The sequence below is a fragment of the Cupressus sempervirens genome, chromosome 7 (assembly GCF_028749045.1).
Source record: "Cupressus sempervirens isolate cs-2001-9-10 chromosome 7, ASM2874904v1, whole genome shotgun sequence".
In the NCBI taxonomy this organism is placed as follows: domain Eukaryota; kingdom Viridiplantae; phylum Streptophyta; class Pinopsida; order Cupressales; family Cupressaceae; genus Cupressus; species Cupressus sempervirens.
In genome coordinates, this window is record NC_143124.1 from 889,096,508 (window position 1) to 889,109,392 (window position 12,885).

Sequence of the window (12,885 nt, forward strand, 5' to 3'; positions counted from 1 at the left end):
GTGAATTTAAAAATCTTATTGAATACTATCCATTTCTCCTTTCTCAATTCCTACTCTTGTAAAAGAAAAATATTCCTAATAACATCATTTGAATAGTATACCTGGTGCACCATGCGGGCAGCCTTTGTTCTCTCTCTTAAGTGGTCATAGAACCCTTCAGGGTCAATGAATCTAGCATGAGATTATGCCATGTTATATCTACCCAAGAATAGGTTGAGGTGTCTACACCCTTTCCTCACAAAAAAAAAATCATGCACTATAGTAACAACTGGGAAAAAGGTACCCTTCTTAGGGAAATCCCTCTCATCAATTGTACCTATCTACCATAATAACTTTTCTATCCCTATTTTTAGTGGCACATGGAATTGTAACACATGAGGCTTTCCTAGGAAGCCATACACTCTTATTACTATTGAGATATTATAAGGGATTATATCCCCCCAATTATGACTAACCAGTAGTCCTTTTGCATGGTCCTTAGGTTTGAATAATTCTAATAGTTCTTGTGGAATTCTAGGGTTGTCTCCTCTCAGAAACAATCTAAGCTTTGATGCAAAGTATCTATCAAACCTCACATAATTGGCATCTATAGCCTCTGAAGTCATATCCACACTCCATAACTACACTGGATTCCTCTCTCCATCCCTGGTTATTTCCAACTCCATACCCTTGGAGAAAAAGGAAAATCCCTTGTACAAACATACATACATAAGTAATGAATACCAACAGAATGGTTTGTTCACTTTTCCCCACGCTATCCCCATGAAACCATTGTGAATTTTTTTTGCAATAAAAGTAGAAAGATTCAAAATAGTGCTCATCCCAAATCAAAGAGTTTAAGGCATAATGAGGAAAATTGAGCCTGGGATTTGCTTGGTTTCATCCTGTTAGAAGTTGTAATCTTTCCTTGGTGTATTTATAAACCAAGGTTGGAACTCCTTTCTTTATTGTTGTAATATATTAGGATATAAGCCAAGGTATCCTAATATATTTCTTTTTTTTCCTTTTTCCACTACATCTTATTTTGTCATCTAGTGAAATATGTGAGGACAAATATATATTGTAATTTCTAATTTTAGATTATTCCTCCTTAAGAGGAATGTCACACTTGGCCTCACACACATATGAATGGTGACATTCATAGACATGGGAGTTACATTCTAACTCCTCTCTCTCATCTCTATTTAAGAGATGACCCTCTTCTCTCATTCAACAATGAGGTTTCTTCCTCTTCTCAATTATTGTATGAGCATTTCTCTCTATCTCTCTCTCTCCTCCTTCTTAGGCTTTTGATGCCTCATTCATAATATCACAAGGGGTTTTCTTTGCTTTCCCCTTTCCAAATATCTTGTCTCATGGTGTTGGAGCTTGAAGCTTTCTCTCTCCTATTTTATGTTAATATCTTTTCATGCATTTACTCACTTAGATTCTTTCCTGGTATTGTTTATTTACAAATTTCTTTTTCCATTTCTAACATGGTATTAGAGCAGTTTAATCTTTGTTTTGAGTGTTTGCATGAAGGTATGATTCGAAGGAGACTCTTGAGAGAGATTTCACTAATTTCTTCTTTAATCTTCTTAAGATGGAAGAAATTGAAATTTTTTTTGAGTTTGGCTGGTTTACCGCCAAACCCGATTAACTTCTGTTTGCTCTAATTTGTGCAGGTTACTTCTTATTTTCTATTATTTTTCATCTAACCCCCTTTGGAAGGCTTGCCGCCAAAGGGTTTTCCTTATTAGCATCTCTGTGCTTTTTTGATATCAGTATTACCTGTCCTCCCTCCAACTTTTGCCTTTTATCAGCATATTGGTTTCCTGCATTAGTTTGGCTCGCACTTCAAATTTTTTTGGCCTTAAGTTTTTGGCTCCTTGTCAGGGACCATTACAACATTTTCTTTTCTATAAGGACTATTTTCTTTGGCCACAGTCCTCATTTTGCAAAGGGACGAAAAGTGCCATCTTTTGAGATTTATAACCTGTGTATGGGGGAAGTTTTTCTTCTTCCATTTTTTTTTTCTTTTGCAAGCTTTTCCCTATCTTTTGTAGCTGAGAAGAGCTATGAGATTGGGATAAGGCTCAGATCCCCACTTTTTTGCATTTGTTCCAAAAAGGCTGATGTTCCAGATTTGGCTATTTTACCCAGATTCTTAATCAGCTCTTCTTTAGTCATTCCTATACCACGGTCATGAATTGAACAAATTTTCTTTTCCTTATCCAAACTAATCTTGATTTCAAGCTTGGCATCCTCACTGTCTCCCAACACATTCTTGTCCGTAAGAGACAAGAATCTAATTTTATCCAAAGCATCAGAGGCATTTGAGATCAGTTCCCTTAAGAAGATATCCTTGTTACTGTAAAGGGAGTTGATAAGGATGTCCATCAGCCTCGAAACCTCAGCCTGGAATTCAAACTCTATGCTCTTTCTTTCTCTTTTGCCTCCATATACTTTTTTTTTATCAAAGATTTTGGTTAAGATATAATAAGGAATGGATTAGAGAAGAACAACAAGGGAAACGCAGGGCAATTAATGGGATTGAAATGCTTTGTGGCGGGGCACACTAAGGCCGAGAAATTTAGGCATCTGGTGGTTCTGCCACATTCTCATATGCAAGTGTGGATTATTCATGCGACGTCCACAGTTTTGGTGTGGAAATGCATTATTAATGGGGGCGTCCTAATAGAAAATTAGAATCCTTATCATCGTTGGGAGAATTGCGGGGGTCGCGTAGGCCTGCCTTCCTGTTTTACTCACACCAGCCATCAACTTTGTCCTTGGATCTGCAGATCCCACTTTGCCCCTTCCATACAAGGGAATCACCTTATCTTCCACTTCGCTTGCCTTGCAAACAGGGCATTCTTTGGATCCTCTGCGCCCTTGTAGCCATCGATTCAAATAGGGCCAGCAAATAGTGAATCGACTATTTGTAGTAGCAGCATGAGCAGCTGCAACAAGAAGTCTTATATGCATACTTTCACTTGAAAGCACCGATGAGGGCATAACAAGTCTGTGGTCTATTTGCCCCAAGTCAATTATGGGTTTATTACCCCTTGATATAATTTGTTTGAGGAAGGAGTCATGGTGGATCCTTGTACTCCAAAACGTTATAGCATGGGTTCAGAAGAACTGTTGCAGCTTCCTGTTGGTTCGTTGAACATCAACAATGGGAAACTTTCCACCGTCCATTCAAGAGGAAACTTCTTAGAATGTAGAAATGCCACCTTGGGATTGCTTAGCCAAGGGCAAGACAATACAGAGGAGTGTACATATTTTTTGGAAGCATTGTAAAAATGGTCAAAAACGAATACCAGAGCTGCATGGAAAGTTTTTTGCCACTGAAATTTTGTCTATTCATCTCAGTTTTTTGGGCTTGTCCCGAAGGCTTCTCTTTCTCACATAGAGAAGGCAAGAGATCATTATTGTAGTGAATATTGGACAATGTTGCAACAGAAACACCATGATGTCGAGAAAGAAGATTTGCTGAAGTACTATTTTTCATCAGTATACATTGTAGCATTATTGAATGACAGCCTTGGTATTGCTATGAATGATGAAAGGGTATAGTTTACAAATCAAGTGGGAAGTGTTCCATTTGACTGGGCTTTGGGAGCTTTTATTTTGCACACCATAGAAGATTTATCATCAGCTCAACCTTCGTGGATTCTTGGGGAAGATTCTTTTACATTTTTTTTCGTTGCTTGCAATTCTAGTTTTGCTAGTACTTGCAGCATGGTTTTTATCAAGATGGAGAAAACCCAATGTAAAGACAATATATGATTTGGAAAAGGGACGATACATAAAAATAGCAGCTCGTGTTTACATATAATTTGAACAGTGGTCTATTGTTTAGATTCCGAAGGAAAAGTAAAGGTCTATCATTTTTCCTTTCTTGTTCTCTGTGTTATGCTTTAATAATTTATAACATGCATGCAAAAAGTTGATCCTCTGATTCCCAACAATAATTGTCCTATCTTATTCCAAATAAAGCTCTCTGGCAATTAGTTCCACTCATTATCATGAAGCTCTCTGGAAATTAGTTCCTGAGCAGGTGGCTGCTGATTACAATCCAGAGGAGGGAAAACTTTTTCTGTTGCTCGGCATGGAACAAAGAAACAACCACGTGTACTAGTGTCACTTGCAGTTAAAGTTTTGCAGAAATAATTAGTTGGTGGTTTGCTTGGTGTACCCAGGTCAGATTAGAGAAGAAATTTTCCAAGCCTAATCATGATATCCCTGGCAGCTTGCTAAAATTAAAGGCTGTCGAGTTCTTGGTGCCACATGTAATGATGAACAAGAGCAGTTTTTAATTGGTATCTTTTTTTTTTCCTTTATTTAGATGTTGCAGTGTCTATTGTAACGTCTCTAACCTCTCCCTTCATTTATTTTTTTAGATTCTTATCTGCCAGATCTCAACTCTATCATTATTTACTAACCTTTTTTGCAGGGTTAGTTGTAACAAATTTTACCTGAAGGTAATTACTCTTAAACAAGAAAAAGGGGGAAATCATTTTTCTAGCATCAAGCTATCATTTAATAAGTGTAATTGTGTGATTTCATACTATTATATTTTAAGTATAGTTATTCAAGTATATATGGGTGCACACATATATACCAAGATAAATATACAAACTATTATAATTTTCATACTCATGTTTACTCTCAATGGAGTTTTATACCTGATATCTATATCTAGTTGATCTTCCTTAAATCATTTTACTTAATTGGATTATGAGTAATCTTACACATTTTCCTTCAAGTTGATATTTTGATGTGCCCATAGTTGCACTTTTATGCTTTTATAGCATTGCTCTATGCCATGTTGGCACTTTATGGTTTTATACCATTGATCTACATGATTTATATGATATTTGTTTTGAGTTGCATAGGGAGCCAATTTTTTCAAGGATAACTATGTAGGTCCCATCAGTATAACTGATACATAGTTTCCTTATCTGGCCCATGGAGTATCCCTCCATCCTATATTGGTATGCACTCATTTTATATGGAGTTTCCCTCCATTTGATCCTATCTGTTCCATTTTGATAGGATAATATTTTTATGGAGTTTCCTCCATGTTGTTCCATTTTTGTTCCTCAATGAAGAGGATGTTATTATTGTAGTTTTCTCTCCAAATTCAAATGATTTGATCCAATTTGAAGGCAATATGTTGTTATATCCTCATAATCCATTCTTTTGATTATCCTAACAAATCATGATAATTCTAATTTGATCAGCATGTCTCTCCTTTATGTTATTTTCATATATTAATGTGATAATGATCTGCATACTTTATTGCTTAGATCATGAGCCATGCATGTTATGGATTGATCACCCATTAACTTGCAGTGGGATGATTCATTAAGTGGACTATCTATATCCATATGATTGATGCAATGTTGATGCACGTTTCATTAGTTGGCCTTGTTTGTGGTCATTTGTGCATTAGTATCATATACTTTTCATGAGAGCATTGATCAAGCTTTTTACTCAATTTGTCCTTGTTGACAATTTTTTGAGCATATACTTTATCTTGATATCAGGTTATCTCCATTATTTTGTGGTAACATGTTTTACTCATTGTTTCTGTATGAGAATTTTATTATCCTTATTCGAAAGGATTTTGAATTTGCATATATGATGCAATTCTACTTGTGGATATTTGTCTTGTTGTTCTTTTTTTTTCAGGTGATCCATCAAGGAACCTTCTTGAAGATGTGTCTATGCTTCCACTTGATCACATTCAAAGGACTCATGTACTTCTCTTGGATCTACAAATGTTCCATATGGCTTGAAGCCTATCAAATTACTTCATATTGAAGATTAAGTTGCAGATTTTTGTAAATTATGGGTTTAATACCCTTTGATGTAATTACCCCAAGTAAAGATTAAAGGGGGGTATTAGAAGTTGTAATCTTTCCTTGGTGTATTTATAAACCAAGGTTAGAACTCCTTTCTTTATTGTTGTAATATATTAGGATATAAGCCAAGGTATCCTAATATATTTCTTTTTTGTCCTTTTTCCACTACATCTTATTTTGTCATCTAGTGGAATATGTGGGGACAAATATATATTGTAATTTCTAATTTTAGATTATTCCTCCTTAAGAGGAATCTCACACTTGGCCTCACACACATATGAATGGTGGCATTCATAGACATGGGAGTTACATTCTAACTCCTCCCTCTCACTCTATTTAAGAGATGACCCTCTTCTCTCATTCAACAATGAGGTTTCTTCCTCTTCTCAATTATTGTATGAGCATTGCTCTCTATCTCTCTCTCTACTCCTTCTTAGGCTTTTGATGCCTCATTCATAATATCACAAGGGGTTTTCTTTGCTTTCCCCTTTCCAAATATCTTGTCTCATGGTGTTGGAGCTTGAAGCTTTCTCTCTCCTATTTTATGTTAATATCTTTTCATGCATTTACTCACTTAGATTCTTTCCTGGTATTGTTTATTTACAGATTTCTTTTTCCATTTCTAACACATCCATTCCAAAAATCTTGCAAAGAGAAAAATACAATGCTAGAGCCCTAAGGTTAAAATGCCTTCTCAGTAATGGCTCTAGGGTGCTAGTAGTAATCACAGGCAAAGTACCAATTTTAGCAACATGCTCCTATAGTGGCCCTATTCTTATGTAAATCCTTTGTGCATCATACCTTTCTTGAAGGCCATCCATATCAATGATTTCATGCACAACATGGTTAGAGTTGAGGTTGAAAAGTTGACTAATTAGTTTAGGGAAGACCCTAAAAGGATTCACTCCAGCATGGTTCTTTACCCACCCTGTAATTGGATCATATTTCTTGGCCAAATCCATCAATAAATCACTATAAAAGAAAACTATGGGGGTTGTTAATTTCCTAATGTCAAACTCCCAAAAATTGCTCATAGGAGGTCCAATTTTTTCTCTGAAAACCATTTTCTAAATAACTCTAGACCTCCCATGGAAACTATGGAATCTTGTACCCAGTTAGCTTTGTCATAGAAACACTTTGCTATAGCTACCCTAGGGTGTTTAGGAATCAACTCCCTCCCCATAGTTATTTCATGTACAGATAAAGGGAATTTTTCTAGAAAGTCATCATGGACAGAGCGCTTTAGATAATTAGTCTTTTCTATAAACTCTTTTCATGGAGGCATTTTGAGATTTAAATTTCTATCACACCAAATTCTTGCTACTCAGAAGTTTGAGAGCACTTACCCATGAAATTATGATTCACTCTGTGAAATTCTTTGCTACAACTCACTAGTATTCTCTACAAAATTTTGTGCCCTAGCTCCAAAAAATTTCTATGCTTTGATAACCTTTTGCAATTCTATGGTTTATTAATGGCAAGAGCATGAATTATATTCAAGCGTTGAAACTACACAAATGAGTTTTGAACCATATTAACTATCAGTAGCCGTTATTCTCAAGTTGCATCAAAGATTCAAATCTTATCCATCAATTTCACTAGATCAGATGGCTTTAAATCAAAAAGGTAACAAGCTTTATGAGCTTAAGAAAGTGGCCACATGTCACATTACCGCTTACGCACATTCCTTAAATTTCTTGCATCTTAAAATTATAGGTAAGCACTATCCATTGATCAAGATAAGATCAACGATCACACAAGTTTACAATTGAAAAAGGAAAAGTCAGCTATATTAACCAATAGGAAGTCTCTATGTGAATTTGTGCCTTCTGAAAACCTCCATGCATGCGGGTGCCATGTTAAATTCTAAGGAAGTGGTGCTTGACATCATCATTTCCACGTGTCAAGTTAGCGCATCCCCACTTTCCTTATTGGATGAGCATCTTTAAACTATGAGCTTGCACTAGTTGTTGATCTTGGAAAGATCAATGGTGACACTACTCAAATCCTACAATCCTTCTGAGATGTGGATAGTGAGATCACCAAGGACACATGTCCACATTGCACATACCCACTTTGCTTAAAATTCCTTCAAGTTTAAAATGCAAGCTTGTACCTTTCATCAATCTGATCAAGATCGATGACAGGTTAAAGTTTGAACTTTATGGTCACATCATCCAATTTAACTAATGAAATGACTTGTCTCAACCCTCATACTCTATCCAATCTGACAACTGCATTAAATTTTGAAATTTTTGCACCCGTAGCTTAAGTTCTTCCAGCTAGGCACATCTGACATAATCAAGGCATGATTCAACATTCTCACTTAATCTTGGCCCCACTATGACACAGCACAAAGGCACATACCCACATTATTTATTGAATGAATAGTTTCATAATGTGGTCTTGTGTCAACCCTTGATCTTTGAAATATCTATGGTTGATAAAACTTCGATCCTATCTAGTAGGAAAACTTCTTCTTTGACATAACTAGCAGCACATATCAACAATCACCTTATAACTTGGCACACCACAACACACACTAGAGATTCTCAACCCCACCTTGCTATATGTCAAAAACTTACATGCCTGCTTTATTTATCTCTTATGTAGCTTGAAAATGCGGGCATGCATAGGCCTTTGATCTCACATAGATCAACGGTCATAGAATCATGTGTCTTAAATACCATGTCAGCTAAACTGATGAATGAAATGCTACCCTCCAATCTAACTCATCTGACACTTCCATGAAAGACATCTCAACATCATCCTTGGAAATGGTGGGCTCATGCTGTCAAATTGTGCTACATGTCCTATTTGTGCTTCCTCACATTATTTAAAAACCTTGCATCTCAACATTACGGGAATGTGATACTCATTGATCTAGACAAGATCAATAGTCACATAAAATTTGTATCACATTGCATATTTCTCAATAAAATAATTGAGAAAATTGAAAGCAAAGCACGACCAATAAAATTTTAAATAAAATTTTTAATGAAGTCATGCTTGCATGAGCCCAACCTTAGGATAGAAGTAATATGCTTTAAAATATTTTTTTTGGAATATTATTTTCGAGGGTTTTCAAACCTAGAGTAAAATGAAATAAGGCATTAGGGTTTTTACACCATTAGGGTTTGTTAATGATCACTCTGTTGAGAAACCTTGAAAATTTGATAGAAATCTAACAACACAGAGACTAGGACATGAACTAGGACAACCTAAGAATTTGAAAAATACAAGGAACAAAATCCTAATTTGCAAGATACAATGTCTTAAATGATTTTTCAATAAAATTTTCAAAAAAATTTGGCTTTGTGAAAAATTAGACCAACACCCTTGTAGCCTTCACTTTATTCTCCATGGCCAATGAACCATTACCATATGTTCACTAATACTACTCAAAATGCTTGGTAACAACATCATTGCTATGGATGAGGAGGAAGAACAAAAGCACAAAAAACACATAATGTTCAAAATAAATAGAATAATTTGATTCACCATGATATATCCATGAACTCAAGTTTATTCAAACAAGAATTTTATTCCCTTTTCCCTCTTGAAAAATTAAAGAAAGAGCAATCGTGACACCAAGAAAAGAAATTAAGACAATTCGATGATTTTATTGATGACTTAGAAATCATTAGAGTCATTCCCTTGAACAAGTTACATACCATTATAGCTTTCACTTCATTCTCCAACACCAATGGACCATTACTAGATGTTTGCTGATAATGCTCAAAATCCTTTGTAGCAACACCATTATTGTGGCAAAGGAGGCAAAGGAAAAGCACAACAAACACATAATGTTCACTATAAATAGAATAATTGGATTCACCATGATATCTCAGCTTTTATGAGCATTTTTCAAAACTTACGAGTATTATACCCAAATTATTGGTATGAAAAATGAACAAATTCATTAGGTATTTCCATCAAAGATTTACTAACACCATGTACATAGCCATAATGGAGGTATCTTCAAAAATATACACAACCACTTTCAAAATACACAATCGACATCAGACTTCAGCAAAGTAAACAATCAATTTCAATAATACTAAATGAGATTCATCAATCTAATAGTGACTATTCAATTGAATAGAGTAGAATGGGTTTTGATTGCTTAAAAAAATTCAACCAACATAATAGAAGATGTATAAAAAAACTATAATATAAGATGAATTTGAACCATTGAGATAGAAATATTAAATAGCTATAATTTTGAAAATTTAATAGTTTATATACAAAATAAAGTTGATGCATGAGCTTTAGAACTTCCTAGAGGGCTATAAAACCGAGCCATGAAAATCTTTTTAATAAGGCCATGTAAAGGCCATGTTTAGTAGTAGAGCCAACAATGTACTTAATTGGCCTATTGAATCCAATTGATCAAAGACTGGTCAAAGAGGTTAAATTGTTCAAATTAGGATAATAAGTCATTTGGATAATCTTAGATAGGTTTTTACTGACCATATTACACATATTTGTAAGGTTTTAAAGGTCATTTGATATAAAAGAGTCAAAGTTGTTCAAATATTGCAAAAGTTGTTACTAACAACTTTGCAATTTTTAAATTAACAATTAGTTTGTTTACAACCAACATGCAAGTCCAACATTGATTAGAATGGTTTGAAACTATCTTAAACTCTTGGAGAATAAAAAATAACTCCTATTTTTTGGGACTAAAAACATTGGTGATTGAGTAAAATTTTGAATAAGAACAACATTATTTTTATGTCATTTTTTTGCAAACTTTTAATAATAGTCACGCGGATCTTCTATTCATGGTTTGATTTCTTTACAAATTCAATTGGTGAAGGTAGATTGGTGAATTATCTTCCTAACAAGTCAAAGTATCAGGTCTTGATGTGATCTAGGAAGAGATTTCCATCCATTCCTTCCTAAATCCACTTTCAAACCCTCACTTTTAAAGGTTTTAATACAAATAATTTGAAATCTTTGTATTCAACTGTCCTAAATTTTTAGTTTTCTAGTATTTTTTAATTAGTTTTAATACAATTTACTATTTTTTTTGTTTTATATTGATTAGATTTGTGTGCAAGCCAAAATGCTAAGCCTTAGCATGAGAATTTGAAGAAAAACTTGACTATGATAGAGTCTTTTCAAGGTTTCTAGCCATAACAGATTGAATAAAGCATTTGAGTGATGGTTTTTATCAAGGAAGAATTGTGGTATGTTTCTATAAAAATTGGACCAGAGATCACACCTACAATAGTGCATTGAATGTCTTCAACTAAATATTGCCAAGGTTACACAGTGAAAGACATAGTGGTAATAATCTTAATTAAATAGTCTAATGCTAGTATCCAAGATTGGGAAGTCTATTTTTTTTTATCTTGTTCAATATCTAAAACAACTCATGATTGTCCAAGGTCTACTTTGGTATGATCTTATACTGATTATTGTCATTGAAGATGAGTTGTGAATTTCTTGATACTTCCTATTAAGTCCTTGAGTGATCACATTTTTTTTGAATACCATCTCCCTAATCTAAAAGTACTACCCACAGACTTCTTGTTCACTGATATTTCACTATCAACAATCAGACCAAAATTACATGTTAATGTAAGTTCATTGTGAATTTGAGTTGTAGTTAGATCATAAGGTTAAATCTTTTTTCCTCCTAGCACTCCACATTGAGATACTATTATTCAAGGGGTTTTCAAGTCTTATGGAGCCAAGGGTGTCCTATTCCTTGCCATAGTTAGGGTTGTTCACATCTTGGGCATTCTTTTTTTCAATTTTCTAGCCTCATAGGGGTGAGTAAAATAGACCTCATAGGGGTGAGATGTGTAGGGTACCTTGACATGATGAACAGGGTCACCCAAGGGCTAGACATGTTGAGTAAGCAATTTAAAGGGGATTTGTAAGTTATAGTGAAGAATTTGGTGATTGAGAAGGATGGATTCTATGATTGAAAGAATATTTCAAGACCATCCATAGGGCACCAACATCTGCATCAGAATCACAAGCTCAAACCGTGTCAAGGACCATTGTTATTGCATAGCATCAGTCAGACACTATAGATTGTACATGTATGTGCATGTATGTTTTACATACACTCACATACATATATAATCTCAGCCTAACTATATGTATCTTAAATCTAATCAAGCACTTCATATCAAACTAAGATGAAACCTATACATATATATTTACATTCAATACTAAAAATATGATGGTCTTGATCAATCCAATATGTCTCTTTATGAATAACATATCAGTTACAAATTAGTTAGTACTAACCAATCTGATCCTGTAGAAGATCAAATTAATTACTTAATATTGACTAATCAAATTGAAAACTTGTGATGATTGATATTGAAGGATTGTGACCTATGTTGGAAGGTATCCATTGGAATCTATATATATCTACACCAATGATTGTTGTATTGACATTGCAGTTAATAAATGTTCAATACCTTCAACAATAGATCGATGTTATCATAGTACACATAATCATTATATACCATTTGACTTATATCTTGTCTATATTACAGTCTTAGTCTTTAGAGGTTAATATATATTATAGATTGAGATTTAGAGATTAATTTATATTTTAGATCGAGATAGAGCAGGAGCGATTCTATTCATAGCTTCATTGCTAATCACAAGAGAAATAGCCAAGAGAGAAATGGTTCTTGAATGTCAATGTATCAATGATCAGATTTTTAGAGGCTTTTATTAGAATGATATTTATATTTTAAAAGGCAATACACATTTAATCTCATAGTAGAGAATCAAATGAAGTCCTTGCAATAATTTTTACTTTCTTAATAAACTACCATGTTCCTTTTAGTGACTATTGTTAGTTTCAAGTTTTATAGATGCTATTTTAGTTTCCTTTTATGTATAGGAAACATGAGTGATTGGTATATCCTAGTCTTCACATAGTAATAGATAAAAATCTTAAGCAACATTTTCCCTAAAAAATTGTTTAGGTCATCATGAATTGAATGTTGTAGTTGGCAGAATCACCAAGGTTTTAGCATCTTAGTAAAAACCT

General features: G+C 34.2%; 2 pseudogenes; one reads left to right on the top strand and one right to left on the bottom strand.

The window, feature by feature from the left end:
- Positions 1-2,055: 2,055 nt before the first annotated feature.
- Positions 2,056-2,997, bottom strand: LOC149550348 (endoplasmin homolog pseudogene; annotated as a pseudogene).
- Positions 2,998-3,211: 214 nt separating this feature from the next.
- LOC149550349 (putative apyrase 6 pseudogene) lies at positions 3,212-3,823 on the top strand (annotated as a pseudogene).
- Positions 3,824-12,885: the final 9,062 nt, after the last annotated feature.